At 38.4% G+C, this 24,218-nt stretch overlaps 1 protein-coding gene across 8 annotated transcripts in view; it reads right to left on the reverse strand.

The window, feature by feature from the left end:
* Positions 1-24,218, reverse strand: part of NAALADL2 (N-acetylated alpha-linked acidic dipeptidase like 2) — a 524,823-nt gene that overhangs the window by 417,173 nt on the left and 83,432 nt on the right. For 2 of the 8 annotated variants that reach the window (XM_068954255.1, XM_068954252.1), the window contains exon 3: positions 4,422-4,508. The exons of the other annotated variants lie outside the window; for them this stretch is intronic. The gene's annotated coding sequence lies outside the window, so the exon portion shown is untranslated. The remainder of the gene's footprint in view (positions 1-4,421; positions 4,509-24,218) is intronic. 8 annotated transcript variants of the gene reach the window in all.

Genomic DNA, 24,218 nt, shown 5'->3' on the forward strand with positions numbered 1-24,218 from the left:
TAAATCAGAAGCTACAGTTTACAGCATGAAGGATGAAGGATAAAGCCAATTTCACAAATGACTATTGCCTCAACGTTTTTACTACCTGAATTGTAACACTTCACCTCATTTGCTGAGCATCTCAAGTTACAAGGAATTAAATCTATGGTGTTAGCTGCTATCTTATGTCTGCGTGTTTTTGTGCAGACAGGGAGTGGAAAAATAGCTTGTGTATGAAAAACAAGTAGATGAAAAAATTCATTTTTGTCTAGATTATTCAAAATCTGATAACTACAAAGCATCCCACAAACATAACTGATTTCTTAACAACTTTCACTGAAACATTTCCACGCAAACACTATCTATTTTGACAGCTGGTCAGGTTTCATAACAAGCTAAATTAACTAAGAGGTTTCAACCTTAACAACAACAACTAACGAAAAATTTCAACAACCCAATAACAAAACAAAACAAAAAAAGATGCAAGCACTTTGCAAATGACTATTATTCCTACTGATGTGAGAGAGTTTTCCCTTTAAGAATTCCGAAGATAACACCATGGCAGATGTATATACACTATTCTCCTTTTACCTCGTAGAAAGGACACAGGCACAGAACGGGTAAGTATGTCTCACCTAAAGCAGCTCCAGGGTTCGAAATAAGAACCTAGCCTTCTCTTTCCTACACCTTTGACCTAATTGTTAGGAAGCAAAGTTAGTCTCGAGAGCTGAAAGGGCTAAAAAAAATCCTCGTCCTCTGGAATAGCAAAATTACACACAATATAGGATACAGCAACCTGTCTCCCTATACCAGGGAGCATTTTCCTCGGTAAATATCCTCCTAGAAAAGGCATAAGGTTTCTAAGTTTAATGTTCACTTAACCTTACTCAGAGCAGTAGTCACTTCTAATGCCACTCACCTATAGCCACCTAATGATAACTATCACGGTGTCAACTCATTTTTCCGTAAAGGCCTTTAGGAGAACACCCAACCATCACAGGCCATAATACAGTCCCCTAGTGAACCACAGAATACATCTAATTGTTCTGCAGCAGAAAGACAGCTCCTACTGACACCCGCGTTGGAAAATCATTCAAATTGTACAAACAACTTCTACAAGGTCAAGGCTGTCACACTCCTCAGTGCACATACTTGGTTCACAGCTGGATATTATAATACTAAGTGGGAAAATAAAGAAGAATGTCATTTCATAACTGTCTTCACCTCCCCCTAAAATTCAGTCATCATAAGTTCTCAATTTCAATACAATCCCCAGCTCATCTCCTTTGAGCATTTAGCATATTGATGGCCATTTTCCAGAGTGCTCTTGGACTTAGAAAGCACACCTTTACCTGGAAATAGATCTCCCTACAAGCTTGCAATTTTAGGCAAATCTCTTGCTAAATGTGGCTTTCATTTTGAAAGCAAAATAACCGCATGGGCAGAATTCTCAACATAGTTTCTTCCTTTAAATCAGTGCTTTGATCTGCTTCCATTCTTGCTGTGCTTCTCTTAAAAAGAAACAAATCAAAATACGTAAAGGCTAAAAGCAATCTATGAACCTAACCCAGCTACGATTAGGTATTAAGAATTAAGTATGCAAAAATGCAGAAGTCGGTCTTCGTAAGTTCAACAGATGAGCCAGTTGTCGCTCCTATATATTCACAAGGGCCCTCAGTACATCCTTCCCCGTGTTGCCAGGCAACCACAACTGTATTCTTAGGTTTATTCATTAGCCATTAACCACCATCATGCTTCCTTTCTTGTCTCCCTCATTCTCTCACCTTTCAGATGTGTGTGGGGGGGGGGGGGAATGTTAAACAAGATGACTTCCTTTCTGATCAAAAGCAACATTCAGAATGTTAATAGCTAATATATTTTAGTCAACTGACACAATTCATATAATTGCTTTGTAGTGAAAGATACAGCATGATTATAAGGTACAGCTCTTTTTAGAAGAAAGGTTCTATTAAAAGTCGGCATTAATAGCAATCTTCTAAAACGCCTATTATTAGTCAGTGAAGATCTCACGCTGAGAGTACTAAAGTGTCCCTTGAAATTATTAAAAAAACCCACAACACACATGACAGTTTTTTCACTCCAGAAGAATGACAGTCAACATGACGAAACATTATTCAAAACCTGCATAATAAATAGAAAAGAAACTCATCTCAGAAGTAGAAACATGTCATCGTTAAGGTAGTCCATGGAAACGATGCAACATCTCAAGCAGCAGGGGCACTGCTCCATCGCTCCTTAATACCAACAGAAACACGCACAGCTTTCAAAGGAGCAGATCCCCTGCCTGCCCATCCTCAAGCTAACTTCCACAACAGGCTCTAGCAGGTACGTTACGCAGAGAAGTTGCACTGTTACCTTCTATGTCATTTTTGAGACCACCACATAAACATTTTTTTCAGGTCTGCTAACTGTCCCTGGAAAAGGAGCTTGATTAATTAGAGATGATTAGGAGAAGAACATGAGAATGACCTAAAAACTTCCTTACAAAGGAAAGGCTAAAGGAGATTATCTGTCAGCTTCCTCTAAGTGGAAATTAGGGTGTGACCAAGGAGCAGTCTAATAACTGAGCCAGGATCAGCAATGGGATAGCCTAAGGCTCTGCAGGTGGGCAAGGAAAAAAGTGTCATTTTCAGTGTTTCAAGCTGAACTTGGACAAATTCAAGCTATGAACAGGGCAAACTTTTTCTAACAGTGTAATCGCTTTTTGGGTAGCTTTCCAAGGATCATGGGAGCTTTTATGTCTCACAGAATTTTCTTTTTTGAATTGATTAACACTGTATTGGTACCATGACAGTAATTTAGTGGACTTCAATACTAGCTAAGAGGAAGACACTTCGGCCATCTGAGAGACTCTGATTACTCTGGGATTTCCCAAGTATCCTAAATGCTAAGTTTTAATACAAACCCGTCTGGAGTCTTACACTGACTACATGGCATCTGCATTTAACTACTATTCAAATCAGAAAATCATAAATAGCAAACTATTTAAACAACTCCACAGCCCTTAAGGAATACTCACAGTGTCTGTATAGCCCTTAGAGACTAAAAGCCTTGTCCTTAAGGAGATACAGCCGAACCCATTACACAGCAGCAGCAGCAGCAGGCAGAACAAAATCACTTGCAATACACATACGTGTTGGTTTGCAACCCTATGGCCAGCTTTGTATGCTCACTGCAGAAGGTTCATTACTCCTTCTCAAAGTACTACTGACAGTTTTACTTTAATCTCTTTTTCCAAGCAAAACTACTGAATCTGATATGGTCCTAGACACATCCAACTCTTAATCGCAGGAGTTGTGCCTTTAAACAAAATATACAACTGAACATATTTTGTGAGTGAATTTTTCAAGTTTATTGCATGATCTGGAAAATAATTTTATGGCACATCCCACTATCATGACCCCTAATACTAGGCATATGTAATAGGTTATGGTTTCAATTACATCTAGTAGGACTGGTTAAATTTGGAGAAAATAAGGCTCAAGTCCAGCAATCTTACTAATTCCTCGTACTCAAAACATGGCGTGGCAATTATGTCCGGAAAGTTCCACAAAGAATTATCCATTTTGAATAATTTAAGAGAATGAACGTGACATAGTCATCTGAAGTATGGCTACAACAAAGGAGCGTTTAGTGGAGACTAAAAATACTTAGTGACACTGGCAAGTAATTAAGTGTTGAGAAAGTTATTTTAACAATTATTTTCTGCAATGACTGCACAAACAAAACAAGCTTGCCATATCTCACCATAGAGCACAATAAGGTAAGCAACTCTGGAGCAGAAACAGACCAAAAAATATGCACTGTTGGAGGATACATTTTCCATATACATGAGAAATCAAAGCATATACATATATAATGAAAAGCTGTAGACAGCTGAAAATTACTCTCCGGTTTGTCTCTTAATTTCCTCCAGATATTTAATTATTGCAGCAGTATTTTCTCCACCTTGCTCTCCATACTAGGAGTATGGTACCATGAAAGCAAAATTAAAAAGAACAAAAAAGTGAATTCCTCTTCTAGTAATTTTGTTTGCAACTAAGCTCATGAAATACAGAAGCTACAGTTGTAACCTGATTTTCAATTATTTATACTTTGCTGCCTTTCTAATTTCACATTCTGCATTCAATTACAGTGATCTCTCCTTCATATGCATATTCAATTTTTAGACAAAACCACTTGCCAAAGCACTATGTTAGACACGCAAGCATTCATGCCACTGACTGTCATTTTGCTTAATTACTGAAGCCTGACCTAAATTTTTGGCTCATGCATAAACTTTGTTTTGACTAAATTCTTTGCAACTTACCTCCTTAAAATAACTCTTCTTCCAAGCATACATCATCTTGAGATATCTTTTGAATAGAACGATTGTGAGACAAAACATTAGAATAGGTGTTCGATACATGTTTTCCACTTACCTTAAAGCTAAGGCAGGAAGGATACGTTTTGTAGAGACTTTTTCACGAAGGCATATCTTCTTGCTTCTAGGACTCTGGATTAATTCTCTGCAGAAGAACACCACATCCTATTTCATAATAGGACCCATTAAAAAAGGAAACTCAATTATTTACCACAATGCAACTTGGGAATATAAACAGAAGAGGCATTTTCCTGACCACACAGAAGCCAAAATATTTATAAGCACACTGATGCTTATGAAATATTTTTCTCTTTCAAATTAGCAAAGCGATCACATGCTGCCTAAAGTGTCAAAGCAAGGCCTTCCCATCCAGCAGGGTCTAGTTCGTAGAGCAGCAGGTTTATGTACAAGGAACCCAGGGCTCCTTTTCCGATCTATTACAAAACACTGAAAAATTGACCTTTTTGTGCCTTGGTTTCCTGTCAGTGCAGCAGAAATATTCACATCACGAAAAAATCCTGACATTCTAATCATTTTAAATTTTCACCTATTACCCACTAGCAAACTCATTATTATCTATGTAAGTCTCAATCCTTCTCTTAATGGAAAGCAAAAAGTATCAACGTCTTCCTTCCCAAAGCAAAACGAGGTAGTTCAGTACATGGAGTCTCAACATATACCACAGTAATTCAGAACTAATCACAATTCATTACAAAGATTCTACAGATACCACCACTAATAACCGCTATTGCTACTGCATAAATTAAAAGAAACGCAAAGAATCGACAGTAGCCAAATTGTGCCATAATTTTTGACAGCATTTCTTAGCATGACTGCAGTTTCTCTCTACCAAGCACTAGGCTTTCGCGTAAATTCTACTGATACAACGTAATGGTTGTAGCACGCGTGTTTAAAACAAACCTCTTTATGAGGAATGAAAAGTGGAAAATAGAGTGTGAAGAATGAAAAGGCTTTTCTATATTTTCATAGATTGCATTCAGAAGTCCACCCAAAATTATCCTTTAACTAACTTTGTTATCCAGCTTTTATTTTTCCCATTAAAAATAGGACATAATCGAAAGTGTTATCTGAAGACAGATTATTTGAAAAATAATAAATTATAAAAAAAACACAGGCACACAAAACAACAACTGATATCACTATAAATATTCATGTTTGAGTTGCTATTACATGTGCCTTCAAGATAACCTTGCAAAGTCATAATTCATAAAAATGGAAAAAGAATAATAGGAAAACAGTTCCTTTAAGATTGTAAATCTGAACACTGTCAGAGACGCACAGGATAATTTGGGTTGGAAGGGGCCCAGCAGCCATCTGGTCTAACCCCCCCTTCCCCCCAATTCCAAGCAGGGATAACATCAACATTAGATCAGGTTGCTCAGAACTTTCTGCAATCAAGTCAGTCACTCGAACCACTAGCGCACTTCTGCCTCAATAACTTTTCTCAGATTTTTGGTCTGGCTTATAAAAGATGTATGTAATATAGCTATAGATATATGAATGATCAAGGACAGGCACTCAGTCTCAGTCACTCCTCAATACACGGGTGGATCACTTGGGTAATCCCCACAGTAACACACAATACAGCACTGCTTTTAGAAGTTAAGAGAAAATATCATAGTTCTAAAGTGGATCCAGGTCTTGCCCTTCAAAGAGCTGCCCCCTTTGGACAAAGAGAGTTAAGGTGACAACGAACTACAACAAAGCAGCAAAAATTTAAAATGAAGTAACAAGGATTTACTGTGCCCTAAAGAGGAAAATTTTCTTCACAGTCATAAATATAATATTGTAGGGCTTTGCTTCAAAACAATGTCTTGAAATTACAATGCTTGTGTAAGCACATGTTACAAGCTGAGCTCTTGATGGGCATGAGGACTTGGGGGGGAAATCACATCCCTTTCCCTGGACAACCAAAAGTCTTATTTGTTCACCAGATCTCAGGTAAAAGCTTCATGTTACAATAATTCATGTCTTACAGTTTTATTGCGCTAAACATGAATTATGAGATTAAATCCAACTTTCTATTAAGCCTTAGAGACAAGCACGTTCCATGCAACTCATAACACTTTAGGATTTCAACCTCAGTAGCACATATTCAATATACAAGGGAAGTATTTCAAGGAGGCATTAACTCTAATAGGGATTACATATGTGTATCAAGGGAAGAATAGCCACTGAGTTACAATACAATTCAGTAATGACTCAGAAGTATAGGAAGAAGCCAGTAGAATGACTATAATTCTAGAGAATTCTAAAAGATTATCCTAAATTTGTCCACTTAGAAGAATCTCTGATTTCTTCTAAGCACCTAACAAGGGTAGAGAAGAAGAGGTCAAACAAATTTTAAATTATTCAAACCCTCAAATCTTCATATTTTAACCAGTTTCAAGAAAAATCGCAGTGAAAAATTTGGCAGATGAAGAATGGGCTTTTTTTTTAACTGAAAACTAAAGGAGAAAAAGGACAAAGTGAACTCTTTCCACAGAAAGCCAACAGGTTGACATTTTTTCCATACTATTGCATTTAGACATCCATAATTAAGAAAGAAGGAAAGAAAGGAGGAAAGAAAGAAAAAAAATATACAGAATATTTTCCATCACTATGATTAGCAACTGCAGGATCTCACATCCTGCATCTTCTGGATACGTAGCTAAAAAAGGGTCAACATTTTTCATCCATTTACGTAACAACAATGAGAGATTCAAGATCAGGACACTGAAGAAAAGTCATATTTTAGTTTTTTCCCCCTGTGACGATTTAGAGGTGCTTGCTCCATTAAAGATCACTCTTCTGCGCAGCAGGGACTATGTTCATAACTCATTTCAGTACATTTTTTTCATGCTACCTGTATCTAACTTTCTAGCAGCTGGCAAAAGCACAGATCACTACTCCAAAGTAATTTAAGTAGGCAAGCATTGGCCCAAGAATTCAGGATTCACAAATCCTGAAGAAATTAGGCTCTTAGCAGACAAAGTTGATATTTGAAAAGAAAGGTATTTTTGGTGAGGGGACCCCCCCCTCCCAAAAGCATAATTAATTCTTAAAAACCTTAATTCCCGTGTTTCACATGAGGCTTAGTAGGTAGAGAAGCGGGAGGAGAGGACGGAGGAATACAAACAGGTAACAGATTACATCTGTCACAATCCACCATTACACTTTCTCAGGTTACAAGATTGGTATTTTATTAGCAAATTTTATAATTTACAGTTTTCAGATTAATTTACACATTTGAAATTGGAGCACTCAGAGTTTACACAGGTTCAGGTCTTCTGACACCTGGCTGCATGCTTGGACACAAGAGAAACATTCAGCAAGACAACTCCGTAGAAATTTTCATGCAACGATATGGGCAAAGTCACAAACTCCTTAAAGATCATTTCAGTAAGCCTGAATTTAGCACTTTTTCTGACCATGCAGCTGGATCAGAAAGGTCATGAGACTATTATATTCACTGTTATGTAGAGGAGCACTACAGACATGCAAAGTTTCTATAGCAACACTTTCTTAACTCACTCTAGGCAAAATGCCAATTAGTTTCTTATTACAGCCAATTAAGAAAATCTGCACACTAATTGACAACCTCTCTACTCAGAATTTAAGCTTATGCAACAGAAAATCGCAGGGAAATTTCCAGTGGTAATAGTTTACTTCATATTCTTCCTTTCTAGCAGAACAGTAAATTTCCTTGATAGAGGCTGTGCGCTTAATTGTGATTTAAATTGTTTAGACACACGTGCAACCTACCCTGGTAGGCGTTAAATAGTCGTACAGCCTAAAGATTACACGTTTCAGAAAGGCAACAGAAACATAATCAACTGATTTCTGCATCACAGAAAACCAGGCATAGGCCTATGCACCTGGAGATCACGCAACAGGCAGCCAGCAAAACGTTTCTCCATAAGAGTGTTTAAGCGCATTACGCCAAGGCAGAGAAATGGCAAAAACAGTATTAAAGGTCAAATTCAGTAGGGCAGCAGAGCCATTTTCATTCAGATCTTAAAAATTACTGATGATTTTCTCAGATATCTTCTACATGACGGCTCATACATCTTCTGATGATGGCTTCTTCGTATTCCACTTCAAGGAGCAAACACCAAGCTAGATTACAAATCAGTGAGCATAATACAAAAGGAAATGCATCATGATACAGATTATCAAAAGTAACCAACAGTCAAAGCTAAATTGTTTTTCTCAGTAAGATATTCTGCAAGAATTGGAGGAGGAGCAGAAAAAAAAAATCTTTCCCCTCAGAATTTTTTCATATGAGATGCAACCTTCATAATAAATAAGCGCAGTAAAACTGTAAGACGTGAATTATTGTAACATGAAGCTTTTACCTGAGAGCTGGTGAACAAATAAGTTTATTGGTTGTCCAGGGAAAGGGATGTGATTCCCCCCCCCCTCCCCCAACTCGTCATGCCCATCAAGAGCTCAGCTGTAACATGTGCTTACACCTTCTGTCACCTTCATAATAAATAAAATATGCTGGACAAAGTAGTGAAATACTCCTCTGGCAAGCATGGTGGACCCCCATCAAGAATTAACGGTACCTGGTAGCACCGGGTCTGCTCCTTCTCAAGGGCAATCTAGAGAAACTATTTCTAGTCTCATCACTCTGGCTCTGTAGATATAGTACAGAAACCTAAGGTGTCTGACAACATTACACAGGGACAAAATAGCAGTAACCCAAAGAGCCACCCTTGAAACACAGATGCAAAGGAAGAGGTGTCACTGCAGTCTTTCAGTCTTGCCACTGTAGAGAAGAGGACTAGGTGTTCCCACGTTAGGAGGGGACAGCTACGTATCACCTCAGAGATGCAGATTCTGCTGTAGCATGGAGAGGCCACCTGCTGCAGAGTAGTCACATAGGGTCTGGAGCACAACACATTGGTGGACTAAGTGGTAAGTAAGGATACCAGAGAGCTAAGGGACTAGGGGTAAGCAACAAAGCTACTGGTTTTTATTCCTGAGTCTTTAGAGATGTAAACCTCAAACATAACCCTTATCTCCAAAAAGGGCTAGCACACTGCTAGACTCCAAGCCTACCAAGCACAGAGGTATGGCTCTGCCTCCTGCAGAGACAGCTCCTGTTAGTCTGAGACACAGCCCATGCGTGCTCCCAGTAGAAACTTACGATGTCTCTTGCAGGCCAGGCAAAGACTTTAAAAGCTTTCTCCTCTAATGAGCCCTTGCTACCAACACTTCACCAAAATACATGGCAGTTCACACACCTCTTCAGCATAGGTATCTACTTTTTCTGTCCTTGAAGGGAAGAGAGCAACCCACATCCTAGCACAAACCTGTCAGTCATGGCAACACAGCAGTGAGCACTAGAGAGTACCAGAGCAAACAAACTCGCTTTTTCTTATTTGAGCTTTCTGTGTTGGCATAACACCATTTTCATAATTCAGCAAGTAGGACTGCACTGTCGCTAAGCACTCCTACGCATACACAGCGTATTTCAGGAGAAGGATCACGGCACAGTTTAGAGGCAGTCCGTAACGGCGGGGCTACGTAGGCAGATGTGACGTACCTACTCCAGCCCTGATCACCTGGAGCTGCTCCCCAGGAAATCTTTACTCCGACTATCAGAAACACCCCATCTGGTGACAGCAATATTTCACAAGCACGTTCATTCAGTTAGGCAGGTGCTGTGTGACGCGAAAATCCTAGTAGGAGTAAAACAACAGATATGATTTCTGACAGTTTCATCCCTGCCAAGAAAACACCTTCAATAGACTAAAACATGAACCTAACCCAGCTGTGCAGCTATCCCAAACAATTTGTGAAAGCCTACAGTTCACAAATCAATATAACGAGGTATATGCTTCTGCTCCATTCCTCCTGTTATCATCATCAGTGTTCAAAATATCTTCATTAAAAGTGCACATTTGGTTGCAGGTAAGAAATACAGAGCTACAATCTACTTTAAGATTCCAGAAGCATTTTTTTTTTCCCTTTGATTGACTTTTTGCTGTTTGGCAGGAGGGCTTACTGTAATTAAATTGTCTTCGTCTAAGCATAAAAGCTCAAAATATTTTTTTATTTTGAATAAAATGGGATGGCTTTGCTGGTTATCTAAATTACTCACCCACTGTCATAACCTAACACAAAAAAAAGTATATTAGAATAACAGTCTAGCATTATTGCTAGCATGATTCTCTACAGTTTTGAAACATCCTTTCTGATTCCTTTCATTTACTTCTCTGATTTTGAAACACGTATAACACAAGCATGATTGCAGTAAATTTTGATAACTACCATGGATTTCTACTGCTCTCTCACTGAAGAAAAGCCATTTCAGAAAAAACACTCTCCATCTACATACCTCTTCCAGATTTCTACACAGTCCTTTATAGACAATAATCTGCACTAGTAGTCCTGGTCAATGGAACAAAAAGCGTTTAAAGAAAATCAGTATTCCCATAATATTGTTCAACGTCTGTAAGGAGTTGGTGTTCTCGATCCAAAGTTTGCACCCAGAACCTGAAAGCAAAATGACTATACAAAGATTCTTCACCAAGAAGAAAAAAATAACATCAACTTTCTGAACCAGTACAGGTCAATAGGCTGAAATTGCTACCCCTAAAGCTAAGAAAACTAATTTTTATCCCTGTGTTAGATTTTGTCAACATATGTTATCTCCACAATGCTATTCAACCACTTAGTGTTTGTATTTTATTAAACATATGTGGCAAAATTTGACTCTCAAGCCGATCAAATAGCAAATATTGGAAGATTCTTCTTCCTTTTTGCCAAGTCTGCACAAGCAGTAGATGGATATCAACTTTTCATCATCTTAATTGTTATTACTTTATTTACTAGAAGCCTAGAAGTTAGGAGTAATTTCAATACTTTTTTTATGAGACTTCAACCTTGGATTCAAAATTGCTACATCTATAACCTCTTAAATCAGAAACCCTGAGCAAATACAACAAGAGAATTTTATGATCGCTATCAAGTTCTCAGATCGCTGTGCGACAGAAAATATTGCATCTTTTCCGTTTTCATGAGATCTCAAAAAATCTCATGCTTTTCATCAGGCATAGCAGATGCAACAAACCCCTCATCTTGCCACTGAGAACAACCAGTTCATACCAACAGCTGGTTATATCCGTTTTCCTATTTTATCATTTCAGACTTAGGTTCTGAAGACGCGACAGGCCTAGTCTGGAAAAGCAGCAAGCGTCTCCAAGGATCCTTCCATCTCACGGTCAGTGAGATTGGGCCAATTCAAAAGGAATCAAAAGTTGAAGGAGCTACAATGACAAGTCTCTATGAAGGAATTGCACTGCAAACCCTTTAAAACAACCCAACCCTAAAAAACTGCTAACTTCTTAAATCTCAATCTTCCAGAAAACATCTAGTCATAGTACTTGTTACATTACTGGTAGAGCAGTACATTTATTATATGCATGAGAAAAATCAATACATGAAATCAAGCAGGGCAATTCAAATCCCAGCATCACGTGCAATTTGATAAATACACTGCTCTAGCCACTGCCAGGTTGCTGTCAGGAATCAACAAGTAATTTCAATTCTGCTGCTAACTCGTGCAGCACTGACTGCTTCACTGTGCATCTCTGGTCTTCAACAAAGGGCTGTAAAAAAGGAGGAAAAAAAGTGAGAGAAAAAGTGAACCTGTGCCAACGTTTTGTCTTTGAGATAAAAACTCCAACAATTTGCCTTTTAATATTTAGAGAACTAAAAATGTCTACTATTTAAATCAAAGGACAAAGATGGCTGCTGTGAATTGACAGCAGAAGGCCAAAGAAACTGTTTTTGTTACAAAAGCCTCTAATATCAAAAGGCAGAACGAATGTGCCTTTTGGGGGTGGGAGAGACTGTTATCTACCTTTTCTTCTCCTAATGCAATTCCTTAGGGTCTCTTTCTTGCCATTTTCAAAAGGCCAGCCACCATTTCCAAGTGCCTCTTGTCAACGTTAAAGCCACGGTCGAGTCTTTGATAGCGAGATAAAAGGAACGTTTGCTGGTTTGGAGCACACCACAAACAGAGAATAAGGTCCATTTCAGTATTTCAAAGCAGCAAGCGCAGCAGTAGGGTTAGGGTGTGTAAAGCTAACAAGATGACCAACGCAAGGATAATACTCTGAAACGAAAACCAGAAGATAACTAGCAATGATGCACTCAGTGGTATGGTTCACTTCAAACCTGATTTCAAGCATACTAAAGTTTGCAGGACTTCTGTTAATTTCAGTAGGCTTTGCAATAAATTACATCAAGAGCACTGTAAAAGTTTACCAGGTTTATTGGACATACATACCATCTTTTATCTTCCAGCTACGCTTCTTTGACAAGAACGAAGATTCATACGCTCAGTATCTTTCAATGCAAGAAATAAAACAAATGAGAGGAAAGGCAGATTTCTCAGTGATAAAATAAAGACAGACTTGTCTTCAAATTAGTCTGTATTTTCTCTTAGCAAAAAAAGTCAGATTATATTTTAACCTGGATATATCAAGATTCATTCTGTTGTGGGAAAAAAGGGATGTCTCTACATATGAATAGATAAAAATCATAAAAATAGCAAAAAGTCAATTTCTAGACTTTACAGCTATTTTCATCTAATAATTTGTTGTATTTTGCAACTTGTAAGTTATAAACCTCACTAAAACAGGCTTTATTATAGCACAACTATAGATAATGGCCTGTCAGCATTTTTATTAAATTCCTTATATCAGCAGAGTTCATAAACTCGCAATAAAAAAAGTCACTTCCAACTGAAACTTACCATACTTGGTCTCAAGGTTGTTTTTAAGTTAGAAGAGTCTAAAAACTGTATTAATTCCTCTCCATCTTACCCCAGCAAACAGGCAGCCAGATTTTTAAAGTGAAAGCAATTCTTGGCTCCTTTGCAAAGGCTGATCCCCTGTTTTATGTGGGTTCATCGCTATAAAATCTTCTGTCTTGATCCTTGAGCTACGACCACCACGGAGGCACATAGCACTGGTCGCCTCCAGCCCCAGCCGTGGGGGGCTCTGTGGGCCCAGACAACCTTAGGCACTTGGCAAGTCCAGAACTCATCTTGTGCCCAGGAACAGAGGATTCAGCATCAGTGCTGGCATCTAAACAGCACAGAGCTAGTTTTTGGATATCTTTTATATAGTAAAATGCTTTGTGGTGCAGAGATCTAAAGCCGTAATCAATGAGCTCGTTCAGGCATGTTACACATACTGCCGTAACTCAGAGCCATGTGCTAATGAAACCAGACTGCATTCAAGTTGGCTTTTCCTGAATTATGGTAGGTATTTCTGCCCAGTCCTAAATTGTGCTATTTAGTTTAAACTTTTAGGAAACACAGTCATCCTATGCTTTCATGGAGAGGATGGATAAGGATAGATCCCCCCCGGGCCGCCTTTTTTTAAACCTACTTTCACCACAAGCTGCAAGATGTCTGAATGGCTGCCTTTGTCGAGCTATTTCTCATTTAATGAGGACCCCCATCCCAAAACTCCATTTTTAAACCTAAGGTATGAAAGAATTACCTGCAAGACTGACCGTACACAAAATATTTCTGTTTGCTACACTGAACACTCCATGTCTCCCACTATACTCATCTCCTCCCCTAAAAACCTGCTATTTAGTTTACATAGCTAAATAGGAGCTACCTTTCTCTCCTCGCCAGATCTCCTAGTCCTAACTTTCATGAAAACATAGGCAATATGCCAGACCTACTGGAGCTCAAAATACACAAAGAACAAAACAAAAAACCACCCCCAAACCCCACCACACACTTAAGGTGGGCTCACAGGCTTATAAGCTTTACAACGCCTAACATTGGGTACCTGCCTCTTAATATGCAATCTACGGACCTGTCCAGGGGTTGGAGACTCAGAGTGGGATCTTCAGCTGCTGGCAGCAAGGCAGACAAGGGGCCTATAAAGCGGCTAGAAAGCAATGTCAAAAAGAGAACAGCAGTGGATACCCACAATCTCCTTAATCCAACTCAAGCTTTGACCTGGAATACTCTGAGACACTGCAACACCTTGCTGAAACACTCCTAGTACCATGCATGAAACACCTCTACAGAGAGATCCTCATTCAGAGGATCGCCTCCTCCTCTTCCTTGCTACCTAAAAACCACGAGCACTCAGTGGCCCAGATTCAACAGCGCAGAAAAAGCCATTCCCAGCCAAGCCTGCCTAGACGTGCCTGGGACACGGGACCTGTCTCTAGACAGCCGCTTAAATTCAGATTCCCCCTTCTCCATACAGACGCTCCGGACTAATCAAACTTTGGTCTGGTGACATATTGTGGTATCATTTTAAAGAAATTCACAAACAAACGATTCCTCAAGACAACCCTAGCATGAGGCTATCCACCTGGTAAGCTGCAGTGCTAGCAGCCTACTATCTGCCCAAGAGCAAAGGAAAAAGAAGCTGATTCATTTTGAACAGATCAGCCACAACAAATTTTGCTGACCAATTACTATTCAGCATGTTTATTACACTAGATATAAACAAAATGTTAAACATTTTTCTCAGAACATTCCAAAAGTCTGTCATTCTGCTACTTCCTGAACAAATCGAGTTTTCTGCCCTAATGGCTATTTACCCAGGTTTTTCTAGAAACAACACAGAAGAGCATGAATAGGTGTCCCTGGTCTGAGCCCCAAAAAAATGAGATACTCAGGAGATGATTCAGATAGCCCTAGCTTATATTAGCACTGCTAGAAGTTTGTGTTATCCTTGCTGCTGCTTTATTTTTCCCTAGTGCAATTAATTTCAAGTGTTCACAATAATCAGAATCAATACGCAAAATCACATACCTAAGAACTGCTTTTTGCACAATGAGTACAATACAGGTATCACAATTTCACAGATTTCTATTAGCCTATGCTATCAATTAAATACTCAAAGGATAAAACACCTATTTTACATGAGTGATTATGAATTGCTGTAGTCCAGGAGACAAGTATTGCATGCCATTTCAAACAGCAATAGCCAATTCCGAAATCTCTTGTTCACTTGGTTTCTAATTAAACCTGTTGCATTATTCCAGTGTGTTTGTAGTTAGCTACTGACAGACAAATACATCACATGCAAGTACCAATAAAAATACTGATTTAAGAGCATACACTCTTAAAATCAATGTTCCAGTAGGTGGGACAGAGGTGACGTCAGAATAGCAGTGTCTTGCCTGGTTTGGCATCCAAAACAGAAATGCCATCATAAATCATTTTGCAAGAGAGACTTAAAAATGAAAGCGAAGAACCACCATTACAGAACATACTACTTGGCTAATAAGGTGAAAGTTAACGTTCTTGTTCATGCTTGAAGAAGAACGATGCAAGACACGTACCAAACTCATTCTGTAAGGAGATTTTTAACAAAATGAGGATGTATCTTGGCTTGTTAGAAGGCCGTGGATCATTTCAAACACAGAACATGGTTATCTTCCTTTACACCAGGTCAGTCAGGAGTCGTCCCTCGGGAAAGAAAAGGACTGCTCTGGTGTTTGCAGAATCAGGATCAGACACACCACTGGCAGCACTGTGATTTATGTCTCCTGCTGATAATAAATTTATGAGAAGATCCGGAAAGCTCTGATTGCTTATTATCCACTTATTAAGAAACAGATCAATACAGAATTCTCCAGGGGCTGCTAATATTTACCACATATGTGATTTAAACTTTTGCAGCCAAATTAAACAAGGCATAGTGAAAACAAACGAAAGCTTGTTTCCCACAGTCCTGTGGTCAAAGTCCCTGCTGCATAATATAGCATGAGCTCTGATGGAAGAAGTTCCCTCAGGGAGGACTTGTCTCACCTCTCCTCCTCTACCTCACCTACCTTTCCTACTTCTTCCTCCCTGCTGGATTTTTTTGGTGAACTACAGTTTATGCTATGGCTTTTTCTAAGGGCATCATAAACACTCTCTCTCTCTTTTATCCAGGTGTCTATTTTCATGGTATTTCTACGTTACAACTCTATCTAGCATGGATGTCTCTCCTGTAGACGCATTTTTCTTCTAACAGGTTTCCCACCTGAAAGGGATACACTGAAAGAGTCTATTTTAATACATCACCTTTCAGCCTTTGCTGCCCTCCGCTTCAACCCATCACTTCTCAAAAGCTAGTAAACGTATGTGAGAGAAGCTGCATGCAAGTGTGGAACGTTACCCCATAAATCTCTATCCATCTCTGCTGTAATGTCTGAGAAACATCAACAATAAATAAGCAGCTGCTGACTACTGCTTACTATGCTAACCACAACTGTCTCACCGTTAACTTCTGCTCCCCTTTAGATTTATGACCACTAGCATTAAACTTCATTTTCAGCTCTTGCAAGTAGAGATTGGATTGGGTGACTGAGCTATACGCATACAGCAACCAACGCAAAAGGTCCCAGTCCGCAACAGGAGGGCTCTCTACATTATTTTTAAAACATAGAGCAACCAATTATTTATAAATGTTTATCAACTGAAGAATTGATTTTAGGGACTGGAGAACAGTATCTGTTCATTTTTGAAAGTGAAAAAGTAAAACATGAGGAACTCCTGATGCTCAATAATTTATTCACATGGTAAGAATGCTGTTAGGAATCTCCTTCCCACACCAATAGTGTTCTCTTGAAAATATGAAAATTAAGTTTGTTTTTGAAAAGTAGGAAGTTTCAAATATGTACAAGAACCATACTCTAAACCTCACACTCCCTTGCTAGAAAAATTGAGCAGGTTTGCGTTGCTTATAGTAAGTAAGGAACTACCTTGAAATAATCATATCGAGCATCAAGTGCCGAACGAACCATTGCCAAACTAATAAGCGTGGCTACAAAAACTGGTATCTCTGAAATTTTTTTCATGTACATCCTTGCTAGTAGACATGCAAAAATCAGAACATATCTCAAAACTGGAATATTCTGCATAGGACTGAACAAATTAATTGTTTGAAAATCACCCACTTAGAGAAAATAGGTGTCTTCAAGGTTTGGTGAATGGCTATTTCCGATACAGCAGTCTTTTTTTTTTTGTGGAAGGAGGATACCTGATTATTGTTTCCATTTTCTTTTGGAGGGTAAAAAGATGGCATAACTAGAGAAAAGAAAACATCACTCGTGAAAAATAGGTTCTCAAACTATTTTCAATTGCAACTCCAATACAACTCCTCTAATGATTCTCCTTCTGCCCAAAGTTAGATATCTCCAGTATTAATACATACATTAACTTATTACAGAAAGGAGTTTCCAAAGACAGTTCCTCCTCTTTCCTCCTCTTCAAGTATATATTTTATTTTATACATAGAAAAATACGTACACCAGGAAGAACAATTAGAGTGACATAACAATGCAACTTCTGAGCATTGTGGACACTAAAAGAAAAACTGGCATCAAGACAGAGTGGGGAAAAAAGTAAACGGCTGTTTTCACATAGGTTACACAGGTAATGGTAATATTAGACAATACTGTCTATACATTGGATTGTCGAACTTATTACATGACATCTGTTTTCAAATGCTTGTAAGTGCCAGACTTATTCGGTGGGTAAAAATTCTGAAATTCCCAATCAAAGAGAAGATGTTTGTCCAGGTTTCTGAAATGTGGTTTCACTAATTCACCAATAACAAACACAAAATCTTACCATAGCATGCTTACACTTCGAGCCTGGGCAAGATGGAGGGGGGGAAAAAAAAGAAAAAAGAAAAAAAGACCCGCAACCTAACACAGTGGAAAGGGAAGAGAAACCAAGCCTGGGTTGGGAAATGGAGGATGTAGCATAGCAGAAGCAGACTGAAACTGGAAAGGTTGGGGAGAAGAGGCAGAGAAAACAGGGAGAAGCCAAGGAAGAGAGCAGAAGGTTAGATGCAACTGAGAGCCATCAGGCTCAAGGCCAACGTTTTTCTCCAAAAATCTAATTACAGACAGAGCCTAACATATTCCAAATCATAAATGCTTCCATATCAGCAAGAGAGATTTGTGAACTCACTAATAAGCTGTGCATCTCAGCCTTTCCTGATGTTGGCATGCAAATCTACTAGTCTTGCTCTTTCAAATATAAGAAGGGTCTGCTTACAGATCTGAAACTTCTAGATGCTCTGCTAGCCACTGGTCAACTCTGTGGGCATTGCTATAACTCTGTATCACATAATTGAAGACAATTTTTCAGCCTGCCTAGAGAAATGCACAATAACAAAAATACATTAGTCTTTCAAAGTCAAGCACTGAACAGCTAGGAATTTAAAACATAAGGACAATTTGTTATTATTTAATCCACATGTCATTGCGTGTCCTAAACAGACATCACTTTGGGGACAAAATGGAAGCAGCTGTTGCCTTGTTCCACGTGTATCTCATTAGTAGAGTCTGGTGTGAAAGAAGAGAGAGGTGGTGTGATCCAACAAGAAAGAAGTTGAATGAAAACTTGAAGAGATCATATTGAGCCAAGAAGAGCAAAAGAAAATAAAAGTATAGCATCTTATCTTTAAAACATGATTATACTACAGAAAGCAGAATCAATATAAAACATTGATAAAGTACTTCTGACCAGAGTAGCTGATATTTGAGACTTCAAATAAAATACTATTGCATTTCGAAACACTTGTGAAAGTATTGGAGGAGGAGAAAGAGGAGCGTGGGGAAGGACAGTAGGAAAGAGACAACTTGAAAGAAGCTGAAATGAATTACTGGAGAGTTTTGATGACTGCCCAGCACTGAAATCCATCCCATGGCTAAGACCTCCAGCTGAAAACACACGTGCTACAGGTTCAAACAGACTCTTCATAGGAAGATTACATGAAATAACATGCAGTAACACATTATCACCAGCACATGTTTATGTATAAAAGTATAGCAATATAGCATCAACTTAAAACACTAGATTCATATTCAACACCATTTCATACAAAGTTATCACTAAACAGTATAATTTATCTGTCTTCTACAGAATGAAACTGCTGATGCTGTTTACACTGCAACTTCTGCCCCTTGAAGCATTCCTCAATTTCTGCATAAAATATTTATATTAAGCTTCTAGCACAGGTTTCTGCTCAGGGTCTTATTAAGCTCTTATGAGGAGCTGAGTCAACATGTCACATGCCCAGCCTTTTAAACTTGCTGTTTCTTTAACATTTGGTAAAAACAAAAGAAAACTGGAAGACATGGCTGCACTTTTCAATACTCATTAATGAAAAGAACTGCAACTAAGTGATGGCTTAAAAAAAAAAACAAATATGCATGCATCAAAAATTTATTTTAAGATGTGCTATTGTTCTCCCCAACTAAATTAAGCTTCAGCAAAGGAAAGGTGTTACTTCAGCATGCTCTTACCCCATCTATCGCCTACTACCCTACTCATTATCTAATTTCTCTGCTAAATGAGATCATTCTACTATATCCCTCACCTGCTGAATAATTAATTGTTTTGACATTAAATGTGCATGCACAGTACACACTAAGACGTCCCTACAGCCACAGAAATGTGATCTTTGAGTTGCCAGGCAGCCAAAACTTCAAGTCAATGGCAGCTTTGCCTACATAAAGTCTGCTGGGTGTTTGTTGTTAAGCTGATTCTCCAATACCTTGATTTTTGAGGAGCATTTTCTGAAATTCTTTAGGACCTTATTTCCCTTCAAGCTGAATAAAAATATCTAAGGACGTACAGGACTGCAGTCACCTGTTTGAACATAACCTAATGTTTTTATTGATACTTAGTTGTATCCTCGCCTCCAGGCGATCATATGTAAATTGTTCTGCAGGTGAAGAGAAACCCCAGCTACAATAGGAGAAACATTTAGAGGATTGCAAATATCTTAGCTATTTACTAAGGTATACTTCCTGGATGCTAGACAAATCATCAAGATTAAAATGCAGTCTTACTGAATTTTTCAAGATGAGGCAACTGAAAACAATGTATTTGTTTTTTATGCTTCTTAAACATTTATATGTATAACCGATAGTACAAGTGTAATGCTGAACACAGGCCTAAACCCCAGCCACGTATTTGGGGTCAGCTGGCCGTAGTTTAGCGCAAGCAAGCTTTGCCGTAGTTTAGCGCAAGCAAGCTTTGCCGGTCAGCATAGCAAAGAAAGGAGAAGGGCACCTCCAGAGGGCTACGCAGCCCACCTCGAAGCACCCACGTCCCAGAGCACAAAGCCTGCTTTTCTCTGTGCCTTACTGCTCAAGTCTAGAGCAACTAAACTTCTGAAATCCAGTCTCAATGAATTAGTGCCTTAGCTGTAGTAACAAGCACAAGTCACAGGGTGACTAAAGCTTAGTAAAGACACTTCACAACAACCCCCTTCCCTCCGTACTACATAACATTTAGAAGTTATACGAGTTACCTCGATTTAAATGGCCTATCATCATTTGTCAGACAGCATCCTTTTCCGCAGTAAGCTGGATGCTACCAGAAGAGTCACGTGCTGCTCAATGGCCGAGTACTGCTGTGAGCTGAAGACAACCACCACGTGCACCACATTCGTAGTCCTATCAGTGCGTTACACTGTAAACCTTGCCAAAACATCTGCCGTGATTTAAAAAATCCACTGCATTCACAATTTATACTGTCTCTATTAGAAAAACAATGGTTTAAAACAAAATTTGCCAAAATTTAGAGCTGGCGGAGGATTAAATAAAACGGCTTACCACAAGGTAACTCCAACAAAGGATTTTTAAAAGGTTTTTCTTGTTGTTTTGTTTTTAAGATGTGGCTGACCCACAAATTATCATTTAAACCAAGGACTTTATCAAAGTGAAAAATCCAATTAGCATCAGTCCTCCCTGGATGTATAGACTAACTTCTCCCATGTCAGCTCAGTAAAAACCCAAGGGTGCCCCTGCTCTCCAGAAATGCAAAACTAATAAACAATTTTGTTTAATTTGAAACAGACTGCACTGAAATCCAGTTTACCTCAGAGTAATAGCAAAATGCACGCTTTTCTCCAGGGCATTTGTGGAAAAGTCTTAAGTATTAAAAAAAAGTTAATGTATGGAAAAGTACACCGAAAAGGCTTGCATTTGTAAGTGGGGGAGGGAGGGAGGGAGCAGTTCATATTTACCAAACTGGAAAATGATACGTTGCAAAATCTCTCTTAGGAAATGCATTGAACACACATGTTTCCATAGCATCCTTTGAGTTCAACTCAATTCAAGTATTAGTTGAATTAAGAATGGGATCTGAAAAGTGCATCTTATAAAAGGCACGATGAAATAAAAGTGCTAGAGCCCTGCCTGTTAATTAGTTCTGTAATTTATTGTAGTCATTCCTGCTGCTGCCAAATGGACCACCCAAAGTAAAAAAAAATATATATATATTATATATATATATATATACACACACACACACACACACACACAGAGGGAAGAAAATTCAGTATCTTACAGGGGAGTTTCATCACTGAAATTACAATGTTATTACTATTGCTGTGTTTCAGTTATGGTGCTGCTATTATGTAAAATAGTTGTTAGAACAAATACTTGAAATTAGTTCAAGCAGCTATATTTTTTGATGCATCTTTAACTGTATTTAAAAAAAAAAACTTACGTAAATCAAAATCCACAAATAACTTTTCTTAAAGAGAAGAAAAAGGAAAGAAGAAAACCAATAAAAAAACTAGAGATCCTCTCACTGTATGACAGTAAAGTACCCAAATGTTACAAATATACAAGAATAAACAGGACAGAAAACATGTTAGGGAAGAACTCTGCATCTTTCAGTTACACAGACAGACTTAGAGTTGAATAAGTAGTAATGATAATATTTTTCTCTGCAGGTTAGACCCAATTCCTGCAGCCCTTACATTCTGCAGAAGTACTAAATTATAGTTTGCTAATCCTGCCCAAAAGGAAAACAACATTTCAAAATTTGTCCCTAAATACAATTCTCTCTGGATACCCTCCTAAATTTTAGTATTTGAGTTATGCCCTTCACTTAGGATCCAGGTAAGTAACCTGGAAGCTGAGTTTCGGATGAACTAGAGAATGAAGTTCTATTCCACAAAGAAACAGAGGGTTTCAAAATATATGTGGTCCAATGGAGAATGAAAATAAGGTCTATAACAAACCCTTGAGAAAAAACCTCAAGGGCATAGGGCACCTACCCCAAAACAGACTGTAAGACGCATGTGAGAGAGTGAAAGCCCAAGCGGAGAGATACCAAATCCTGTGCTCCACAACCACCCAGCTGGATTTTCCATTCACCAGAACACTTTAGGGATAATCCAGGTCTCTCTCCCAGAGATTTTATGTCAATGTTTCCTCAAAGGTTTTGAGTCCAATTAAAACACAGAAAAGCCCACCACCACTAAATCCAGAAAACTGTCACTGAACAGATTTTGACCAGCTCTAATATATACAACTTTTACAGTTGCACAGTGTCAGTTTGGTGTTTATTTGAACAACCCAAGTATTTAATAGATAACTTCATTTTTAATTATTATAAATGTCAAGAGCTTCCTGTAGGGACAGAAGAGCTCCCCAAACATTTCAATGATTTTTGAGCTCAATCTGAAGTGGTTAACTTTAGGATTTTGTATTGAAAGCAACCCTGCAACATTTCAAAAACTAACAACCTTCATACCTACACATTTTCACCCTAAAAACTATCCAAGGACATTCACTGAACATTAGGGCCCTTCTTGCACTTCTCATTTTAAAATTATGACTAACAAATGTCAAGTATTTAATTACAAATAAAGGATTTCTGCTTTTGATAACTCTCAAGGAATTGCTAAGCATAAAAAAAACACGACGTGGAGTCTCCCCTTTAACTTTGCTGCGTACGTTTTTTCTTTTGAGAATTCTAATAAAACAGGCTTATTATCAAAGTCTAATTTAAGACTTAATGAAGCATGAAAGGTTAGGGTGATGAAAAAGAAGCTGGAACAACAACAGTAAAAACAGCCATAGAATATGATGATCCAAGAAAAATTTTCTGGACAATTAGATTTGATTGCGTTAAACAATGACAAACTACAGGAGTAATTAGAAATCACATACAGTATTAGCAAGTGACTAAATGCTATTGCTAGTTAACTGCATTTTATGCTTCCTGAAGACTGCCGTTTCCTTCCACCCCATGTGTTTTAAACAAGAATCAGATTAGATTAAACAGACAGAATTGTACTTTTTTCCTCTTAACTTCGTTGTGACCCAATTGTTTCCTGAATATTATCTTCCTGCTGTCTTTACTATCATTGAATACTCTATTAATAACCAGGATATTGCAGAAATCTTGTTCACATATACTGCAACATGGACAGACACAAGAAATTGTGCTATAAAATGCATTAATAAGAAAGCCTGATGACTGGTCATGCACATCCTTTTCTAATGTATCTATAGATGTAATATACACACACATATATTTTTTTTTCCCACGGAACTGTTAAGCCCGCAGATATCTCCCACCAAACTGAATTAAACAGCCAAGGTTTCACATGCCAGTTTAGCAGGCCCAAATAGCAGTCAGGTAAAACCGTTCCGACAGCTCCAAGTGGCTGACGGCCCAGTTGGTTTTGCATTTTAGAACATACTAAAACAAAAACAAACCAGACAATAAAATACCTTCCAATCCATAACAACACTCATGTCGCAAAAAAGTCCTTCACGCAAGCGTTCAGCACCACGAGGCCTGTTCACAATGGCTCAGCTGAACACTATGGCAGGGAGTCTGTCTTGACAAGAAATTAAAAACAGTCAGCCTTAACATTTCATAAGCATCCTTGTATTTATAATGGGCTTATAATAATACCATAGCAGTGAAGGTTAAAAAACATGGAGACAGCAATACTTAATATAAATGTTCACAGTCAATTTCTTCAGTGCCTCAAAATAAATAAATAGATCTGGCTGCTAACACAGCAAGCAAACCCAAATG

This window comes from Struthio camelus, chromosome 9 (genome assembly GCF_040807025.1).
Source record: "Struthio camelus isolate bStrCam1 chromosome 9, bStrCam1.hap1, whole genome shotgun sequence".
Lineage (NCBI taxonomy): Eukaryota > Metazoa > Chordata > Aves > Struthioniformes > Struthionidae > Struthio > Struthio camelus.